Raw genomic sequence first — 22133 nt, 5'->3', positions numbered from 1 at the left:
TTCTTAAATCAATATTCATAAGCAAACCAAAAAATCTAAAATCTGATATAGTGCTCAATGTATACAGAAGAAATACTTAACAAATTATGTTTTTAAAGTGGGGAAGGTAAAAGCATCTAAAGAAAGTAAAGTTGATGCACTTAAATTGAAATAATGAAATGGTAATAGCAGAAAACTGTGATAAACTATGTAGGTATATCAATATGTAGAGCCACCACTAAGAAAATGATACAAAGTGATGTAATAAAAAAAAATACACTATAAATAAATCAAGATGGAATACTAAAAAATGTTCAAATAACCCAGAATAATGTTTAAAAAGAGAGAGAGAATGGGAACAGAAAACAGAACAATCAAACAGGAAAAAATATGACAGACAGATATCAATAATTATCTTAAATGTAAATTGCCCAAATATAATTGAGACAAATATTGCCAGAGTGAAAAAATAACTTATGCAGTGAAATACTTTATTTAGGAAACTCTCTTTAAATACAGTGACATCACTAGGTTGAAAGGAAAAGTATGGAAAAGATATGCCATATAAACATTAATTTAAAAAGTAAGAATAGCTAATAATATATGATGAAGAACAATTCAGAGCAAAAAAATTACTAGAGGGACTCCCCAGATGTTACAATGGATAGGAATCTGCCTTCCAATACAGGGGACAGAGATTCAATCCCTGGTTTGGAAAGATCCCATATGCTGTGGAGCAACTAAGTCTGTGGGCCACAACTACTGAAGCCACATGCTCTGGAATGAGCCAGCGAACTGCAACTTCTGAGCCTGCAGGCTGCAACTACTGAAGGCCATGTTCCTAGAGCCTGTGCTCTGCAACAAGAGAAGCCACTGCAATGAGAATCCTGCACACTGCAACTAGAAAGCAGTCCTGACAGTTATATGCATTTCATTCTAAAAATGTTCATGGATTACACAAATCATTTTTATGCAGCTTTCTACATACATGCTATGTATCATAATGAAAAAATTACTTGAAATATACATTGCATCATTTTTATTCACTTGCTTAAATTTCTCCGTTGATTTCCTTCGTACATAAGATGAAATCCAAACTCCTCAACAAAGCTTATGGGGCCTTCTTCACCTATAATTTTCTTCCTTATGTTATGTGGTCCTGACACTGTTTTTGTTGTTCAGCTGCTAACTCGTGTTTGACTCTTTGCAACCTGGTGGAGTGCAGCACACCAGGCTTCCTTGTCCTTCCCTGTCTCCCAGGGATTCCTCAAATTCATCTCCATTGAGTCGGTGATGCTATCTAACCATCTCATTCTCTGCCATCCCTTCTCCTTTGCCTTCAATCTTTCCCAGCATCAGGGTCTTTTCCAAAGAGTCAGCTCTTTGAATCAGGTGGCCAAAGTATGGGAGCTTCAGCATCAGTCCTTCTAGTGAATATTCAGGACTGATTTCCTTTAGAATTGACTGGTTTGATCTCCTTCAATCCAAGGACTCTCAAGAGTCTTCTCCAGCACCACAATTCGAAAGCCTCAATTCTTGGGTGCTCAGCCTTCTTTATTGTTCAACTCTCACATCCATACATGGCTACTGGAAAAACCACAGCTTTGACTATACAGACCTTTGTCGACAAAGAGATGTCTTAGCTTTTTAATACACTGTCTAGGTTTGTCATAGCTTTCCTTCCAAGGAGCAAGCATCTTTTAATTTCATGGCTGCAGTCACCATCTGTAGTGATTTTGGAGCTCAAGAAAATAAAATCTCACTGATTCTACTTTCTTTCATTCTATTTGCCATGTAGTGATGGGACCAAATGCCATGATCTCCACTTTCAAATGTTGAATTTTAAAAGCCAGCTTTTTCACTCTCCTCTTTCACCCTCATCAAGAGGCTCTTTAATTCCTCTTCACTTTCTGCCATTAAAGTGGTATCATCTACATATCTGAGGTTGTTGCTATTTCTCCCAGCAATCTTGACTCCAGCTAGTGATTCATCCACCCAACATTTTGCATGATGTACTCTGCATAGAAGTTAAACAAACAGGCTGACAATATACAGCCTTGACATACTCCTTTCCCAATTTGGAACTAGCCAATTGTTCCTCATTCAGTTCTAAGTGTTGCTTCTTGACCCACATACAGGTTTCTCAAGAGACAGATAAGGTGATATTTTCTTGGCATAATAAAGTTTTTTTCAGGTCTTCCCACCACAGAATTTTTGCATGAGCTTTTCCATCAGCTTGGAGAGTTAGTTTTAGCACTCTCCCTATCCTTCACTTACAGATTTAACTCAAACCTCCAAGATCTTATCAAATCCAGTGATATGCTTTTTCCCCCTTATTAACACTTTCATAATTTATAATAAAATATTTTAAATATTTTTGAGTACTATCTGTGCCCTCCTTAACCCCTTGACCTCCAAATCATAAACTCTGTGACTAGAATCCTATTTACCTTGTTTCCTACAGTGACTAGAACAGTGCCTGGCATCTAGGACATTCTCAGTATGTGTTTGTGGAATCAATGGAACAAAATTTCATTGTCATCTTGTGTTACTTTTGGAGGTAACATACTATGCTAGAAAAAAGTTTTACAATGAAATTTATCAAATCTTGATCAAATATTGATTGTATCATTTACTAGCTATTGACTTAAGGCAGGATTATTTACCTCTCTGTTCCTTAATTTCATCATCTTCAAAATTAAACTAATAATTCTTATCTCATAAGGTTGTCACAAATTTGAAAAACAGTACTTTAGGTCAAGATGCCTATCATAATGATGAAACATATGAAGCACACAATAAAATTTTTCCTGCATAAATTCCCTTTCCATTTAATCCAGGAGAAACTTTGTTACTCCTAAACAACTCATTTTCTTTTATCAAATATGGAAACTATATAGTCCACTATATGTCCCTTTTTCTCTAGCCTCTAGGAAGCTCAAGCACTAAACTTATCAGTGCAAGTAGGACAAGTGCTTCAGTTACACTAGATAATCTCTAAGGACACTTTTAGGTCTCTCTTCTGCTTCTTTTCAGGACAGTACTCAGTATAAAAGAAGAACATTTGCTAAATGAGCCTCTGTAGACTTGCTGAAACTTTCAACTACACACTTTGCAAACATGGAGCAGACGATTGCCTATTGGAAGGACTGATGCTGAAGCATAAGCTCCAATGCTTTTGCCACCTGATGCAAATAACTGACTCATTGGAAAAGACCCTGATGCTGGGAAAGATTGAAGGCAGAAGGAGAAGAGGGTGACAGAGGATGAGATGGTTGGATGGCATCACCAACTCAATAAACATGATCTTGGGCAAACTCTAGGAGATGGTGAGGGACAGAAAAGCCTGGTGTGCTGTAGTCCATGGGGTTACAGAGTCAGACACAACTTTCAACAACATGATCTGATAGGCCTAAGCAGGGTTGCAAATATAGTTTTGTATTCCCAGGTTTATCTATTTACAGATGATGCTTCTGAGACAGTGTTTAAGTTCTGTAGAAGAAAGTGGTATGATCAATTAGTGATTTGTACACAAGCAGAGAATGGGGTGTTGTTGTTCAGTCATTCAGCTTTGTCTGACTCTTTGCCACCCCATGGACTGTAGAATGCCAGGCTTCCCTGTTCTTCACCATCTCCCGGAGCTTGCTCAAACTCATGTTCATTGAGTCGGTGATGCCATCCAATCAACTCATCCTCTGTTATTCCCTCCTACTCCTGCCTTCAATCTTTCCCAGCATCAGGGTCTTTTCAATGATTCAGTTCCTTGCATCAGGTATTGGAGTTCCTTGCATCATACTATTGCCAAAGTACTAGAGCTTCAGCACCATACCTTCCCCTGAATATTCAGGGTTGATTTCCTTCAGGATTCACTGGATTGATCTCCGTGCAGTCTAAAGTACTCTCAAGAGTCTTGTCCAACACCACAGTTCAAAAGCATCACTTCCTTGGTGCTCAGTCTTCTTTATAGTACAACTCTCAAATCCATACATGACTACTGGAAAAACCATAGCTTTAACTATACAGACCTTTGCAGGCAAGTTCAGTTCAGTTCAGTCATTCAGTCGTGTCTGACTCTTTGGGACCCCATGAATCGCAGCACGCCAGGCCTCCGTGTCCATTACCAACTCCCAGAGTTCACTCAGCCTCACATCCATTGAGTCAGTGATGCCATCCAGCCATCTCATCTTCTGTCGTCCCCTTTTCCTCCTGCCCCCAATCCCTCCCAGCATCAGAGTCTTTTCCAATGAGTCAACTCTTCGCATGAGGTGGCCAAAGTACTGGAGTTTCAGCTTTAGCATCATTCCTCCCAAAGAAATCCCAGGGCTGATCTCCTTCAGAATGGACTGGTTGGATCTCCTTGCAGTCCAAGGGACTCTCAAGAGTCTTCTCCAACACCACAGTTCAAAAGCATCAATTCTTCAGCACTCAGCTTTCTTCACAGTCCAACTCTCACATCCATACATGACCACTGGAAAAATCATAGCCTTGACTAGATGGACCTTTGTTGGCAAAGTAATGTCTCTGCTTTTCAATATGCTATCTAGGTTGGTCATAACTTTTCTTCCAAGGAGTAAGTGTCTTTTAATTTCATGGCTGCAGTCACCATCTGCAGTGATTTTGGAGCCACAAAAAATAAAGTCGGACACTGTTTCCATTGTTTCCCCATCTATTTCCCATGAAGTGATGGGACCGGATGCCATGATCTTAGTTTTCTGAATGTTGAGCTTTAAGCCAAATTTTTCACTCTCCTCTTTCACTTTCATCAAGAGGCTTTTTAGTTCCTCTTCACAGTCTGCCATAAGGATGGTGTTGTCTGCATATCTGAGGTTATTGATATTTCTCCCGGCAATCTTGATTCCAGCTTGTGCTTCTTCCAGCCCAGCGTTTCTCATGATGTACTCTGCATAGAAGTTACATAAGCATGGTGACAATATACAGCCTTGACGTACTCCTTTTCCTATTTGGAACCAGTCTGTTGTTCCATGTCTGGTTCTAACTGTTGCTTCCTGACCTGCATACAAATTTCTCAAGAGGCAGGTCAGGTGGTCTGGTATTCCCATCTCTTTCAGAATTTTCCACATTTATTGTGATCCACACAGTCAAAGGCTTTGGCATAGTCAATAAAGCAGAAATAGATGTTTTTCTAGAACTCTCTTGCTTTTTCTATGATCCAGCAGATGTTGGCAATTTGATCTCTGGTTCCTCTGCCTTTTCTAAAACCAACTTGAACAACTGGAAGTTCAAGGTTCACGTATTGCTGAAGCCTGGCTTGGAGAATTTTGAGCATTACTTTACTAGCGTGTGAGATGAGTGCAATTGTGTGGTAGTTTGAGCATTCTTTGGCATTGCCTTTCTTTGGGATTGGAATAAAAACTGACCTTTTCCAGTCCTGTGGCCACTGCTGAGTTTTCCAAATTTGCTGGCTTATTGAGTGCTGCACTTTCACAGCGTCAAATTTCAGGATTTGAAATAGCTCAGCTGGAATTCCATCACCTCCACTAGCTTTGTTCGTAGTGATGTTTTCTAAGGCCCACTTGACTTCACATTCCAGGATGTCTGGCTCTAGGTCAGTGATCACACCATCGTGATTATCTGGGTCATGAAGATCTTTTTTGTACAGTTCTGTGTATTCTTGCCACCTCTTCTTAATATCTTCTGCTTCTCTTAGGTCCATACCATTTCTGTCCTTTATCGAGCCCATCTTTGTATGAAATGCTTCCTTGGTATCTCTAATTTTCTTGAAGAGATTTCTAGTCTTTCCCATTCTGTTGTTTTCGTCTATTTCTTTGCATTGATCACTGAGGAAGTCTTTCTTATCTCTTCTTGCTATTCTTTGGAACTCTGCTTTCAGATGCTTATATCTTTCCTTTTCTCCTTTGCTTTTTGCTTCTCTTCTTTTCACAGCTATTTGTAAGGCCTCCCCAGACAGCCATTTTGCTTTTTTGCATTTCTTTTCCATGGGAATGGTCTTGATCCCTGTCTCCTGTACAATGTCATGAACCTCAGTCCATAGTTAATCAGGCACTCTATCTATTAGATCTAGGCCCTTAAATCTATTTCTCACTTCCACTGTATAATCATAAGGGATTTGATTTAGGTCTTACCTTAATGGTCTAGTGGTTTTCCCTACTTCTTCAACTTAAGTCTGAATTTGGCAATAAGGAGTTCATGATCTGATCCACAGTCAGCTCCTGGTCTTGTTTTTGCAGGCAAAGTAGTGGGGTAATGAGGCATCTTTACTGCATGATGATCATTTCAGATCTTGTTATATATCTTCCCAGTACCTGACTCAAAGCCTGAAATACCATTGTTCACATTTCATACTTTTGGGAGGAGCCAAGGAAACAACCTGAGACTTATTAGCAGACCTCATAGCAAGAACTGATTGAGAGCCAGCTGAGACCTGATAATAATGGCACATAGGATAAGACTGGCTACTGAAAGTTCATGGCATGCAAGAGAGATGAAGTTTCCTATCTGAATACTATATTCATTGCTTCTCTGGACCTCCTGGGCTACCCAGTCTTTAGAAGCCACTACACAGAGGTAATTCCTGGAAGCCACTATTCCAGAATGAGATGGCTGGATGGCATCACCAATGCAATGGATAAGAATGTGGGCACACTTCAGGAGATGGTGAAAGACAGGGAGACCTTGTGTGCTACAGTCCATGGGATTGCAAAGAGTCGGACATGACTAGGCAACTGAACAACAATGACAATGCAGAGGTGATAGAACTGGAGTTGACTCTCACTTTGGTCCTTTAAATCATGTCAGGTTCTAAGGCAAGTCATATGATGCCTTTGGGCCTCAAAGACGAAAAGACTGTAGAAAATAATATATTGACAATCTTGTTTCTGCATACTGGCTAGGAAGACTTCCCTTCCTCTCTCTCTTACCCCTTCCCTCCTTCCTTCCTTTCTTCCCTTTTTTATCACCTCTTCTCTGCTCTCCCCAGTCATCTCCCTGACTTCTTTTATACTGTTTCCTTCCAAAATCCTTGGGCTTACCAGGTGGTGCTAATGGTAAAGAACCTACCTGCCAGTGCAGGAGATGTAAAATATATGGGTTTTATCCCTAGGTCAGGAAGATCTCCTGGAGGAGGGCTTGGCAACCTACTCCAGTATTCTTGCCTAGAGAATCCCCATGGACAGGGTAGCTCGGTAGGCTACAGTCTATGGGGTTGCACAGAGCTGGACATGATTGAGCAACTAACACTTCCAAAATCCTTAGTCTGTGTCTCCTCTAGAGCCATCAGGATATGTCTCTAGTTACCTTCACATCCTGGGTCCTTTTGAAGAGTTTTGATTCAGGAATATTTATGATTTATAGATGCCATGTGATTACTCCCCTCTTGCCTGAGACTCAGGGCAGGTTAGTATGGTCTTCTGCCATCATTAAAGTAGGAGCTTTGTGAGGGAGAGATGGTGTCTTGCTCACACAGGGCCTGACATTGAGGAGGTGATTACTGAGTGACCATATTTGGACTGAATGAATGAATGAGCTGCAAGAAAATTTAATAGTCATCTAGCTGAAGCCCCTGGTCTGTATTTTATTACATATTGTATTACAAATGTGGAACCTAGAATCAGGAAAGGGAAAAGTTACACAATGACTTAGGGGAAGAACTAAGGCTTAATCCTAATCCTTTAGATCTTCAGACAAGGGCTTTTTTTTGCTAAAGAAAACACAGATGTTATGAATTTAAGCCTCAGCTCTGCTGCTTTCCTAGCTGTGGTAACTCAGTCCTACAGAGAATTTCAGTTTCACTCTGCAGCTATTCTCAGTGCACCCTCACTTCCTGTCTGCTGGGGCTGCCTTTCTATCTAGCATGCAACAGAGAAACTTGACCTGTGCTACTCCATAAGGCAAAGCTAGGGCAAATGAGTGACATTTAATGGAGAGGCAAATTTAGATTCAATTTAAAGAAGAATTTTCTAATAACTTAGGTATCAGTCTAGCAACAACCTGGATAGACTGCCTTGTAATGTGGGCATGGTCTCAATTAGTGGGATGGGGACAGAGGCTGGAAGGCCCTTTGCCAGGGGCTTTGGAGAGGGGATTCTTGATTCTTCCATCTCTGAGATTTGATTAATTCATAAGTTTTAAAAAAAATGTTTAAAAATCTTCCAGTGGATCCCACTGCCTACCTCGGTGTTTCTCAAAGTGTGGTTTATAGACCCTCTGCATAAGCATCATGTGAGGCACCATGTGAGACCCAAGCCCCATCCTATGCCTACTGAATCTGAATTATTGGAGAATGGTAAGTAGGAATCTGAATGTTTACCAAATTCCTTGGCTAGCTCCTACTCACTTTAGGGGCTTATTTGCACTCCAGAACCTGCACCATTTTGTCATACTAAATATTGACTTCTTTCCTTCCTATCTGTGTTTCCATAGCTCACCCAAACATTTACTTTTCCTTTCAACTTTTTCCCAGATGCTTAGCCTTGTGACCTTTGGCAAATTACTTAATTTCTCTGAGATTAAGAAGCCTGGCATATGACATATGTTCCTTAGATATCAATTCCTTTCTGCCTTTTACTTCCTTCTTTAGTGTTCTTTTCCATTCTGGACCCCCGGTTTTAAACTCCTTCTTGTAATTTGTCATGATCTCCAGTACACTGATTCTCCACTTTCCTACCTGTTTTAGCACATGTGTGTACATACACACACACACACACCAAAAATTAAATAAAAAGGAAAGAAAAAATCAACATCAATTGAGAATCATCTGAGTACTTATTATGTAGTAGACCCTCCAATAGGCACTGGAGCTACAGAGATAAATATATCATGATGGTCTCTGCCATCAAAGTGATCACTTTTCAGCACAGGAACATTCACATATACAACCTGTTCATCCCACACCCAGAATGCTATTGGAGCTGAGAGAGAGGGATCATGTATTCTGAACTGCATGTGAGAAGGTAAGAGAATCAGGGAAGGCAGTAAGTATCTACAGGTCAAAGTTTCAGGAAACCGAGTAGTGTGTGAAGAGTGGAGAGAGAATATTCAGGTCAAATAGAAAACATACAGCACAGTTAGGGAATATTGGCAGGATTAGTGGTTTGGAAAGTACCCTGAGTGTGAGGTACCTGAATGCTCTCCAGATGGAGATGGTAGGTAGATAGTTAGATAATATCTTTCTGAAGTTTAAGAGTAAAGTAGGGATGAAGAACTGGATTAAAGACAGATCAACATGAATGTAAGACTTAAAGCTTTGAAATAGGAAATACCAGAGGGTTAAAGTGAGTGAGCAGGGAAAGGTCTAGTTTTCAGAGGTCTCTGTTTTTGAACTCTGATCAGCCCAGAGAAGCTTCTGGAACATTTCTCTTAGAAAGAGTTCTTCAGGTCTCATCAGTGCTTCCCTAGCCTATGCAGTATTAGTTAGAAAAAAAAAATCCTTTTTGGGCAGACCCATTACATGCTCTTTCCAAAGAACACAAAGCTGTCCCTTTTGGGTAGATGCAGCACTATAAGTGAACAGTCACCTGATAAGACAGACAATCTCTCTCAACTAAGCAACTTTGTTATCTAATAAATAGTGAAACCCTACAATGTGTCTTTGAGTATACCACCACCAGGAAGGTGGATGTAGGTGAAAAATGTCATCAGGTAACCCATCTGGCCTTCCTTTGGAGAGAACTACCCAGACTCTCACACAAGGAGCAGGGCTTCAAGTCCTTTGCTTTTGCTGGAAAAATTTGAAGTTTTTCCCAGAATTTCGTGGTTCTTATTCAGAGGCCACAGGCTTTGGGATTTGTGTTACTTCACCAGGGAGAAGTTTTCCCAAGGCAACTGTAGAATAATTCAATGAAAAATGTTGGGTTTAAAAACCCATTTTAATCATTTTAATAACCACTCAATAGAATAATCCTGAATGATCTGAAGCTTTTCTGTGATGTTCATCTTTCTCCCTCAATCTTGTGACTGAGTGAAAGGACTTTGTAGCATCCTTAAGAGCCCAGCTACTCAAAGATGAATTCAGATTTCCTGGATCTAGGCCTTATAAACATGCTGCCTGGTCAGGTTCAAAATCACTGAACAAGCTGCTATCTGGTCAGACTCATAATCCCTGAATGAGACCCCTGGGCTGGAGGCAAAATGTAGGTGACCCAGGAAGGAAACTTAATGCCAGAGTTGGGCACCTAGAATAGTACCACAACAATTGTAAAAGGGAAACAAGTGGCACTTGTTTGAGGCTAGTGCTAAAGCCTCAATTCAAAGTCATGCTGGACTTACAGGTCAGGTCAATGGATTCTAGCTGTTCTTAGAGAATAAGACTAGAATAAGGCAGCCCAATAGGAAAAGTTCAGGATTCTTTGTTGTCTATAACTGCTCTATGAGCTGTGTGCCACATCTTCCCTGCCTAAACCAGAGAGCTAGCTTGAGGAACAGCTATGCATGCAGACCACATTACTCTTCCCCACCCTTTTCTTAGCTAGGATGAGCATGTAACTAGACACTGGTTCTGCTGACAGGAGCTGTCAGCAGCAGAATGGATTGCTGATAACAAGGTATGTCAAATAAGCTAGTGCTGATACTGGCATACAGAATCGAGTGGAGGTTGATTAAATTTTGTCCACTGGCCTATGTACTAGGACCCAAATGCTGGTGAATACTTTGTGCCAGCTCTGGTCTGTGGGGCTTGCTATGTGGGAATAAGCCCTGTCTTGCCACAATTCTCCTTGGCAGGAAGATGCTCCAGACTACAGGTCAAGAGCCTCAGGTTCTAACTGTGGCTCTGTCACATATTTAAAATATGGCCTTTAGCAAGTCGTTTCCTTACCTGTATCCGAGTTTCTCCATGAATAGCATGACAGATTTGGACCCTTCTAGTTCCATTGTTTCGTGACTTCCCAGAGACTCTGACTTGGCCTATTCTACTAGTGTCAGGCCTTTCCCTCTCTTTCTCCCTCACTTCCTACTCCTGTCATCTGCACATTCTTTAGAGAAACTTCTGGCCTTAATTTGTGGCATTATCTATCCCAGGGAAAACTCCTGTATTTTAAGAAGAGTCTTTATGAGGTAATACCTTAAACCAGTGTTTTTCAAACTGTGGGCCACAGCAAACTAGTAATTATGATTATGAAATAAACAAAATGAGCAACAACTGGCCCTTCTTAAAAATGAAATAGAATAAATGGAAAGTATTACAGTGATTGCACATACTAAAGATAATGAAACATTTATATTTGGTCAAACAATATAAAACTGCCAATATTTAGCAATTTTGTCATATAAAAGCTTCAATCCACAAATACATGAAAATATATATGAAGCTACATGCAAGTAGACACACAGGTGAAAGCATTCATTGGTTCACTGTATAAAATGAAATTTTTACTGTGGGCCAAAATTCTAAATGTCTAAAGACACAGCCTTAAACAGAGGAGATGGCTAGAAGTGAGCCATAGGCAAATCATTGGGGAAATGATTTTGGGCATAGGTCTTTTGGGATTCAACACTTCTCAAAGAATGACAACAACTTTCTCTCTTATCTGTAGAGTCTTCCAGTTCTATTTATACACTAGTTCTGGTGTATTTTAGGTAGTCCTAACCTCCCTGACAAGACAATGGAATGTATTCAGGGGACCTTTTCTGCAGAATCCTATCTTAGAAAGGAAAAGATCAACTGGGCCTTCTAGGATTAGTGAAATGTGGCTTCCATCTTTGGTCCTCAGTATTTGCTGAGCCACTAGCCTCCATTCATCTTGGTGCTCCCTACAAGTGGGAATAACAAACAGGACACTCTAGAACTCTCAAGCGACAGGTAAAGTGGTCTGGTATTCCTATCTCCTTAAGAATTTTCCACAGTTTGTTGTGATCCACACAGTCACAGGCTTAAGTGTAGACAATGAAGCAGAAGTAGATGTTTTTTTATGGAATTCCCTTGCTTTATGATCCAATGAATATTGGTAATTTGATGCTTGGTTCCTCTGCCTTTTCTAAATCCAGCTTCTACATATGGAAATACTTAGTTCATGCACTTCTGAAGCCTAGTTTGAAGGATTTTGAGCATTACCTTGCTAGCATGTGAAATGAGCACAATTGTGAAGTAGCTTTAACATTTTTGACATAGCTCTTCAGGATTGGAATGAAAACTCTTTTTCCAGTCCTGTGGTCACTGCTGAGTTTTTCAAATTTGCTATCATATTGAGTGTAGCACTTTAACAGCATCATCTTTTAGGATTTTAAATAACTCAGCTGGAATTCTATCACCTCCACTAATTTTGTAGTAGTGGTTCCTAAAGCCCACTTGACTTCACACTCCAGGATGTTTGGCTCTAGGTGAGTGACCACACCATCATGGTTACTCAGATCATTAAGACCTTTTCTGTAGAAGTTTTTCTGTATATTCTTGCCACGTCTTCTAAATCTCTTTTGCTTCTGTTAGGTCCTTGCCATTTCTGTTCTTTATTGTGCTCATCTTTGAATGAAATTTTCCTTTAATATCTCTAATTTTCTTAAAGATATCTCTAACCTTTCCTATTCTATTGTTTCCCTCTCTTTCTTTGCATTGTTCACTTAAGAATGTCTTCATATCTCTCCTTGCTATTCTCTGTACTTCTGCATCCAGTTGGGTATATCTTTCCCTTTCTCCATTACTTTCCACTTCTCTTCTTTCCTCAGCTATTTGTTTAGCCTCCTCAGACAACCATTTTGCCTTTTTGCATTCTTTTTCTTGGAAATGGTCTTGATCACTGCCTCCTGTACAATGTCATGAACCTCCATCCATAGTTCTTCAGGCACTCTGTCTACCAGATCTAATCCTTTGAATCTATTGATCACGTTCACTGTAATCATAAGAGATTTGATTTAGATTATACTTGAATGGCCTAGTGGTTTTTCCTACTTTCTTCAACTTAAATTTGAATTTTGCAATAAGGTGCTGATAATCTGAGCCACAATCAGCTCCTGGCCTTGTTTTTGCTGACTGTAAACAGCTTCTCCAAAGACTGTCAGTCAGTTCAGTCACTCAGTCGTGTCCGATTCTTTGCGACCCCATGAATCGCAGCACACCAGGCCTCCCTGTCCATCACCAACTCCCGGAGTTCACTCAGACTCAAATCTATCGAGTTGATGATGCCATCCAGCCATCTCATCCTCTGTCATCCCCTTCTCCTCCTGTCCCCAATCCCTCCCAGCATCAGAGTCTTTTCCAATGAGTCAACTCTTCGCATGAGGTGGCCAAAGTACTGGAGCTTCAGCTTTAGCATCATTCCTTCCAAAGAAATCCCAGGGCTGATCTCCTTTAGAATGGACTGGTTGGATGTCCTTGCAGTCCAAGGGACTCTCAAGAGTCTTTGTCAACACCGCAGTTCAAAAGCATCAATTCTTCAGTGCTCAGCTTTCTTCACAGTCCAACTCTCACATCCATACATGACCACTGGAAAAACCATAGCCTTGACTAGACAGACCTTTGTTGGCAAAATAATGTCTCTGCTTTTGAATATGCTATCTAGGTTGGTCATAACTTTTCTTCCAAGGAGTAAGCATCTTTTAATTTCATGGCTTCAGTCACAGACTATAATCAATCTTATTTTGATTTTGACTGTCTGGTGAGGTCCATGTGTAGGGTTGTCTGTTGTGTTGTTGGAAGAGGGTGTTGCTATGACCATTGTATTCTCTTGACAAAACTCTGTTAGCCTTGCTCTGTTTCATTTTGTACTCCAAGACCAAACTTGCCTGTTACTCCAGGCTTCTCTTATCTTCCTACTTTTGTATTCCAATACCCTGTAATGAAAAAGACATCTTTTTTGGTGTTAGTTCCAGAAGGTCTTTTAGGTCTTCATAGAACCATTTTACTTCAGTTTCTTTGACATTAGTGGTTGGGGCATAGACTTTGCTGTGATTTCTAATGCTTTGCCTTGGAAATGAAACAAGATCATTCTGTCATTTTTGAGATTGCACATAAGTACTGAATTTTGTACTCTTTTGTTGACTATAAGGGCTACTCCATTCCTTCTAAGGGATTTTTGCCCACAGTAGTAGACATGATGGTCATCTTCTCCCATTCCTGTCCACTTTAGTTCACTGATTTCCAAGATGTTGTTCATTCTTACCATCACTTGCTTGACCACATCCAATTTACCTCGATTCATGGATTTAACGTTTCAGGGTCCTATGCAATATGATTCTTTACAGCATCAGACTTTACTTTCACCACCAAACACATCCATAACTGGGCATCATCTGCTTTGTCCCAGCCTCTTCATTCTTTCTGGCTCTATTTCTCCTCTCTTCCCTAGTAGCATATTGGACATCTTCCAACCTAGGGGCTCATCTTCCAGGGGCATATCTTTTTGCCTTTTCATACTGTTCATGGGGTTCTCAAGGCAATAATATTGGAGTGATCTGCCATTCCCAGCTCCAATGGTCCATATTTTGTCAGAACTTTGCACTGACCCCATTTGCCTTGGGTGGCCCCACACAGCTTGGCTCATAGCGTCATTGAGTTACACAAGCCCCTTTGCCACAATAAGGCTGTGATCCATGAAGGGTTATCCTTACTATAATTTAATTGTTCCTAAGATAAAGGGGGAACTTAAATCTTAAATGACTACAGCCTGGTGTTAACCACATAAATCAATTCCATAATTGTGGGAGGTTTAATTTCTTGGCTGAAATTTTCCTTATTGCTCCAATTGAGCTTGACTAACTTAGAAGCAGATGGTGATTGCAGCCATGAAATTAAAAGACACTTACTCCTTAAAAGGGAAGTTATGACCAACCTAGATAGCATATTGAAAAGCAGAGACATTACTTTGCCAACAACTGTCCATCTAGTCAAGGGTATGGTTTTTCCAGTGATCATGTATGGATGTGAGAGTTGGACTGTGAAGAAACCTGAGTGCCGAAGAATTGATGCTTTTGAACTGTGGTGTTGGAGAAGACTCTTGAAAGTCCCTTGGACTGCAAGGAGATCCAACCAGTCCATTCTGAAGGAGATCAGCCCTGGGATTTCTTTGGAAGGAATGATGCTAAAGCTGAAACTCCAATGCTTTGGCCACCTCATGCGAAGAGTTGACTCATTGGAAAAGACTCTGATGCTGGGAGGGACTGGGGGCAGGAGGAGAAGGGGACAACAGAGGATGAGATGGTTGGATGGCATCACTGACTCAACGGACATGAGTTTGAGTGAACTCCAGGAGTTGGTGATGGACTGGGAGGCCTGGTGTGCTGCAATTCATGGGGTTGCAAAGAGTCAGACACGACTGAGCCACTGAACTGAACTTAGAAGAAATTCATATTTTATTGCCAGGGTCAGAACAGCTATTATTAATTGTCCAAGTAAGAAGATCCCACCTAGTAATATTAAGATAGCCTAAATAGAAGTGAACTTTCTTTCTTCTGAAAAATTTTTGAAGGTCATCCATTTAGAGCCTTGGAGTGGACAAATCCATTAAAGTAATGTAGAAGTACTAGACACAGATAACTGGCCAAAACCCACCAATTGGATTGATTAAAAAAAAAAAAAAAGCTAGCACAGGATTGTGTCCATGATAGAAAATATTTGATCTATATGCAAAGGTGCAAGAAGTTAAGAAAACATTATAAATGACTATACAAATCAGGTCCAGCATCTTGGGTAAGCTGTCTGCTTCTGATGTCATCATCTTCTTATCCTAGTGTAGTTGTAGTTCAGACAGCCCTCTAAATTGTCTTTTCCAGTATACATAATCCCATGTTACAAGACCCAACTTTACTGAGATAAGCTTCAGAAACAAAATTTAGTGTGTCCTTTTAATAATTCAATTAACTTTACATTAATATAGCATAACAACAAGGAACTATCTAGGAAGTGAGTCAGTAAATGCAGACCCACATCAACAAAACTGGAATTAACATCCACTGAAACATAATAATTTTCTTTCCAAAATTATCTTCATTTCTACCAAATATATCAAAATTAAGACTAACCTGTTGCAAAATAAGTCTGGTCTCAAAAAAACTTGGCCTGATAATTCATATAACTATAATTGATCATAGGCTTTTGCTTACTGAAATTTTTTATAAGGAGTCTTAGACTGAACTTAAAAAAAACTCTCATGGCTAGGAAGGTCACACCAACCAAGAGCTTATCACATATTTCACCTACCAATCTAGGTGAATTCCTCCCTTTATAATGCCTCCAAAATACCTTGAGATTTCTGTACCTGTTGGTGAGGTAGCTTTCCTAACTTATCTGATAAATCTTCTTGAAACCTAAAAGTTTACAATCTCTGGAGGGAGCAGATAGAGAAAAAAGATAAATGTTTCAATTCTGCCTACAAAGTATAATTTACCAAATTACTGTATCATAATTGGTTTAAGGGGAAACTTTTCATTACACCTATAAAACACAGTTTCAAACCAGTAATTTTCCAGACAGAAACCATAAAAGTTATAACCATTTTTACCAGTTCATTCAGTCTTATGTAATTAATTCTTTTTGTTAACAGTTTTACAAAGCCATCAGGTTTTCCCATTAGGATTCTTTAATTTCTTACCCAGTTCAGCATTACTGGCTGAAAGTCAGAAAATTGTATTTATCCTAAAGTTCTTTCTGTTATCCATCTTGAAGAGGAAGCATTTTTGCAAAGGAATCAGAATAAAACTGCAACTGTCTATAATGACAAAGATTTAAGAAGGCACATTTAAAATCTGATTACAATTCAGTTAACAAAGCAACTTTGTTACTGCTGTGACATACAACACTTTCAGATAATAACTAGAATTATGACTGATAACAATTTACCAGAACATGTCAGAATTTTAGGAACTTCACATAAATTTGAGAATATCTATATTAATAACATTTACCATTCACTATAACCTGAGAAGATTTATTACTCATTTGATAATACTTCCCATGTAATTTAATGTATCAAATTAACCTAATTAAACCTAGGTTAATATCTCTCTTTAGAATGTTTTAAGGGCCCTTTGAAGCATCCCAAAGTTACCTAAAGGTCAAAGGCTTTATTAAATTTTGATTTAGGAAGTTTTTCAATAAATATCAAAAAGGTTTAAAACAGTCAGATAGGATCATAGGTCACTTGAAAAAATATAGTTTTTCATTTAGCAAAAGTAGCAATAAAAAATGTATGGCAAAACCAATACAAGATTGTAAAGCAATTAGCCTCCAATTAAAATAAATACATTTATACTAAAAAATTTTTCAAAGGCAAATACAGAGTCGATCACTTAAAAGTATAATAACTTAAAACCTGTTAACAATGGCAGTTCAACATCTTAAGAAAACTTAGTACCTTGCACAAAATTCTTCTCTCAGGATCCACTTTCCACAAACCTTTCTGTAGCTATCATTTAATTTGTCCATCTAAAAACAGTCACCTGTTAGTCAGACCTACTTCTTTTTCCCTCAGTAAAATGCAACTCAATTTCTTATGTCTTTTTTTACTGAAAACACATATCCTTATTTTCCTTAATAAACCATGAACTAACTTTTATATTAGCATACTTAAGATTGGTGAGTATAAATATCAGTGATAATTTCTAAAATACATTTGCTTTCTTATAGAGAACATCTCAGGATGGCACCAAACATATTCATTAATAGTCCAAAATATCTTTAGTTTCTCTGTAAGAGGAAGCCAGTGATCAGTAGTTAATGTTTCAGTATCTTATTTTATTTGTAAGTGATATAGCTATTCAATAATCTTCCATCACTTAATTTAGCACAACCCTAGAAAGTAAATTTACCAAATTCTGTATAGAATGAAACATAGCTACTCTTAATAGAGTTTATTTAAAAGCTCTTATCTCATTTACATCTTCCTTCCTTAAAACTTTGTTCTATTGATTTACTTTCCTTGCTAACAAATTTGTAACAGATATAACAAGATTTTATTTAATTTATATTAAATCTAAGCACACTGAAATTACTATACTTAATATATTTAATGTTTGACTCAAGACATGTCTATATTAGTTAGATCAACATACTTAAACATAAATACCAGGTACCAATTTAATATTGAATACTTCCCAGTTCACCTGAAACTGAAACTCATTTAGCTTAATTTCTCTTGTATTTAGAATTGTTTGATTTGTAAGCACTTACTTTTCTTTTGTTTGGTGGTGGTATTTAGTCCCTAAGTCATGTCTGACTCTTTTGTGACCCACCAAGCTCCTCTGTCTATGGGATTTCCCAGGCAAGAATACTGGAATGCGATGCCATTTTCTTCTACAGGGGATCTTCCCAACCCAGGGATCTAATCCGTGTATTCTGAATTGGCAGGCAGATTCCTACCACTGAGCCACCAGGAAAGCCCATTTAATTTATTTAGGCCAATTCAATTAGAGCTTATTTACAAATTAACCTCAGCAATGCTATCCAAAGAGAATGATATCTGAGACATATATATATTCACAGAGACATAGCGAGAGATGTACCTTCATTTTCTAAACTTAGTCATGAATCAGATATGTCAATATAAAATTTACCGGTTTATAAAATAAAGTCGCAAAGAGTCAGACATGACTGAGTGATTGAGCATGCATGCAGTTTATAAAATATATTTTTAAAGGCTTAATTTCCTCTTTTCTTTTTCTTTGCTCTAGGAATTAGAGATGGTCTACATAAGTGACCCTGAGTCCTCTGGTCTCAAGGTTCAGGGAACAAAAATCAGGTTTTCCTAATTCAGACTTATTTCATATATATATATATATATATATATATATATATATATATATATATATTCAGTCAGATCAGTTCATTCACTCAGCTGTGTCCAAATCTGCGAACCCATGCCCTGTAGCACGCCAGGCTTTCCTGACCATCACCATTTCCTGGAGCTTGCTCAAACTCACGTCCATCGAGTCGGTGATGCCATAAAACCATCTAATCCTCTGTTGTCCCCTTCTCCTCTTGTTTTCAATCTTTCCCAGCACCAGGGTCTTTTCCAAAGAGTAAGTTCTACCCATCAGGTGGCCAAAGTATTGGAGTTTCAGCTTCAGCATCAGTCCTTCTAATGAATATTCAGGACTGACTTCCTTTAGAATTTACTGGTTTGATCTTCTTGCAGTCTAAGGGACTCCCAAGAGTCTTTTCCAACACCACAGTTCAAAAGCATCAATTCTTCTGCACTTGGCTTTCTTTATAGTCCAACTCTCATATCCACAATGACTGCTGGAAAAACCATAGCTTTGATTAGATGGACCTTTCTTGGCAAAGTAATGTCTCTGCTTTTTAATACAATGTCTAGATTGGTCACAGCTTTTCTTCCAAGGAGCAAGTGTCTTTTAATTTCATGGCTACACCCACCATCTGCAGTGATTTTGGAGCCCAAGAAAATGAAGTCACTTTCTGTTTCCATTGTTTCCCCATCTATTTGCCAAGAAGTGATGGGACCAGATGCCATGATCTTAGTTTTCTGAATGTTGAGATTTAAGCCAACTTTTTCACTCTGCTCTTCCACTTTTATCAAGAGACTCTTTAGTTCTTCACTTTCTGCCATAAGGGTGGTGTCATTTGTGTATCTGAGGTTATTGATATTTCTCCCGGCAATCTTGTACAGCTTGTGCTTCATCCAGCCTAGCATTTTGCATGATGTACTCTGCATATAAGTTAAGTAGGCAGGATGACAATATACAGCCTTGATGTACTCCTTCCCTGATTTGGAAACAGTCCATTTTTCCATGTCAGGTTCTAACTGTTGCTTCTTGACCTGCATACAGGTTTCTTAGGAGGCAGGTAAGGTGGTCTGGTATTCCCATCTCTTGAAGAATTTTCCACAGTTTATTGTGATCCACACTAAGCTTTTGCATAGTCAATAAAGCAGATTTATTTTTTCTGGAACTCTCCTGCTTTTTCTATGATCCAGTGGAAGTTGGCAATTTGATCTCTGGTTCCTCTGCCTTTTCTAAATCTAGCTTGAACATCTGGTAGTTTTCGGTTCATGTACTGTTGAAGCCTGGCTTGGGGAGTTTTGGGCATTAATTTGCTAGTGTGTGAGATGAGTGCAAATGTGCAATAGTTTGAACATTCTTTGGCATTGCCTTTCTTTGGGATTGGAATGAAAACTGACCTTTTCCAGTCCTGTGGCCACTGCTGAGTTTTCCAAATTTGTTGGCATATTGAGTGAAGCACTTTCACAGCATCATCTTTTAGGATTTGAAATAGCTCAACTGGAATTTTGTCACCTTCACTAGCTTTGTTCATAGTGATGCTTCATAAGCATCACACTCCAGGATGTATGACTCTAGGTAAGTGATCACACCATGTGATTATCTGGGTCATAAAGATTTTTCTTTTTTTTTTTGTATAGTTCTTCTGTGTATTCTTGCCACCTCTTCTTAATAGCTTCTGCTTCTGTTAGGTCCATACAATTACTGTCCTTTATTGTGCCCATCTTTGCATGAAGTGTTCCCTTGGTATATAATTTTCTTGAAGAGATCGCTGGTCTTTCCCATTCTATTGTTTTCCTCTATTTCTTTGCATTGACCACTGAGGAAGGCTTTCTTATCTCTCCTTGCTATTCTTTGTAACTCTGCATTGATATGGGTATATCTTTCCCTTTCTCCTTTGCCTTTATCTTCCCTTCTTTTCTCAGCTATTTGTAAGGCCTCCTCAGACAACTATTATATATATATATATATATATATATATATATATATATATATATAATTTTTTTTTCTGGCTAACTTTCTCTGCTGCTGCTGCTAAGTCGCTTCAGTCGTGTCCGACTCTGTGCGACCCCATAGACGGCAGCCCACCAGGCTCCCCCGTCCCTGGGATTCTCCAGGCAAGAACATGAGTGGATTGCCATTTCCTTCTCCAATGCATGAAAGTGAAAAGTGAAAGTGAAGTCGCTCGGTCGTGTCTGATTCCTAGCGACCCCATGGACTGCAGCCCACCAGGCTCCTCCGTCCATGGGATTTTCCAGGCAAGAGTAGTGGAGTGGGGTGCCATTGCCTTCTCTGAACTTTCTCTACTGGCTGCAATTAAACTGATTGGGGGTTCGCTAACCTTGAGTGGCACTGTGTACTTAATTGGCACAATTGAAATTTCAGTTTTTGTAGATACCCTTCTTTTTTTTTCTCTCTCTTATTAGTTCTGAAAAGTTGGTAGGCCAGTCTAACAAGTGTTAGTGTATAGCTCAGAACAACCTAGATTATCTTTTGACTAGAATAGCCAAAACCTCATCTAAGCCTTCTAAAAGGCAAAATTAAGCAAAGCATCATTTTGATGGTTACAGAATGACTCAGGTGTCAAACCAGAATATTGCTTAGCTTTTTGTTTTTATAATCCTCCTTTTCTGAGGAAAGTGGAGCAGCAGAAGGTGGAAGGATTATAAGAGGGGAAAAACAAATCTGGCCAAGTAATTCAGATAGAGGAGGATACCTTGAGTGAGAGACAGTCGATGACGAACTGCTAGCAGTCTTTTTGTTGTTGTTGTTCTGATATAGTTTCAAGAGAAGCTTCTAGACAGCAATCAAAGTAGGCATTCCATTCAATCTGTTTGATCTTATGGCCACTTTTTCTAACTATGTGTGCATAAATATTAATTTTGGAATATCAAAAGAACCCCAATTTGTTCATTTTAGGTTGGGATATCCTTTAGTATAGAGTCCCCAATTAAGTAAGTACTTTCAAGTATAAGTTTTGTACGTGTATAACTTTGGGCGAAGTGTTAGAGCTGGCTTTCTGATGCCCCTTGTAAAACTATCAGATCAGCCTCTTATCTAACCACTCAGCCCAGACCACTCAATCTCCTACAGCTGAGCAAATCCTGGTATGCTTCAACCATTCCCTTGGGTGGGTTTTCCCTTGGTATCTTTCAACCCTGCCTGCCATCCCCCCCACGCAGTATCTTTCAACTGGAAGGGGGCAGGTAACCTGCTCCACTGCCAAATAAAACTCAGGACCTTCAACCAATATGGGAGATTTGAGAACCAGGAGAGAGTTACCAAATCATTTGGACTCTCCAAGGAGGTGGATTCTTGCCTGGAGAATCCCAGGGACAGGGGAGCCTGGTGGGCTGCATCTATGGGGTTGCACAGAGTCAGACACGACTGAAGTGACTTAGCAGCAGCAGCAGCAGCAAGGATGTGGATGGGCACAAGGGGCTGTTGCTGGTACCAAGACTCTGGTTCCTCATAGTTCAGGCAAAGGAGGAAGTCTACTCTGGATCCCTCGTGGT

Source organism: Bubalus kerabau, chromosome X, assembly GCF_029407905.1.
Source record: "Bubalus kerabau isolate K-KA32 ecotype Philippines breed swamp buffalo chromosome X, PCC_UOA_SB_1v2, whole genome shotgun sequence".
Lineage (NCBI taxonomy): Eukaryota > Metazoa > Chordata > Mammalia > Artiodactyla > Bovidae > Bubalus > Bubalus kerabau.
Note: the sequence above shows the minus strand (reverse complement) of the source record.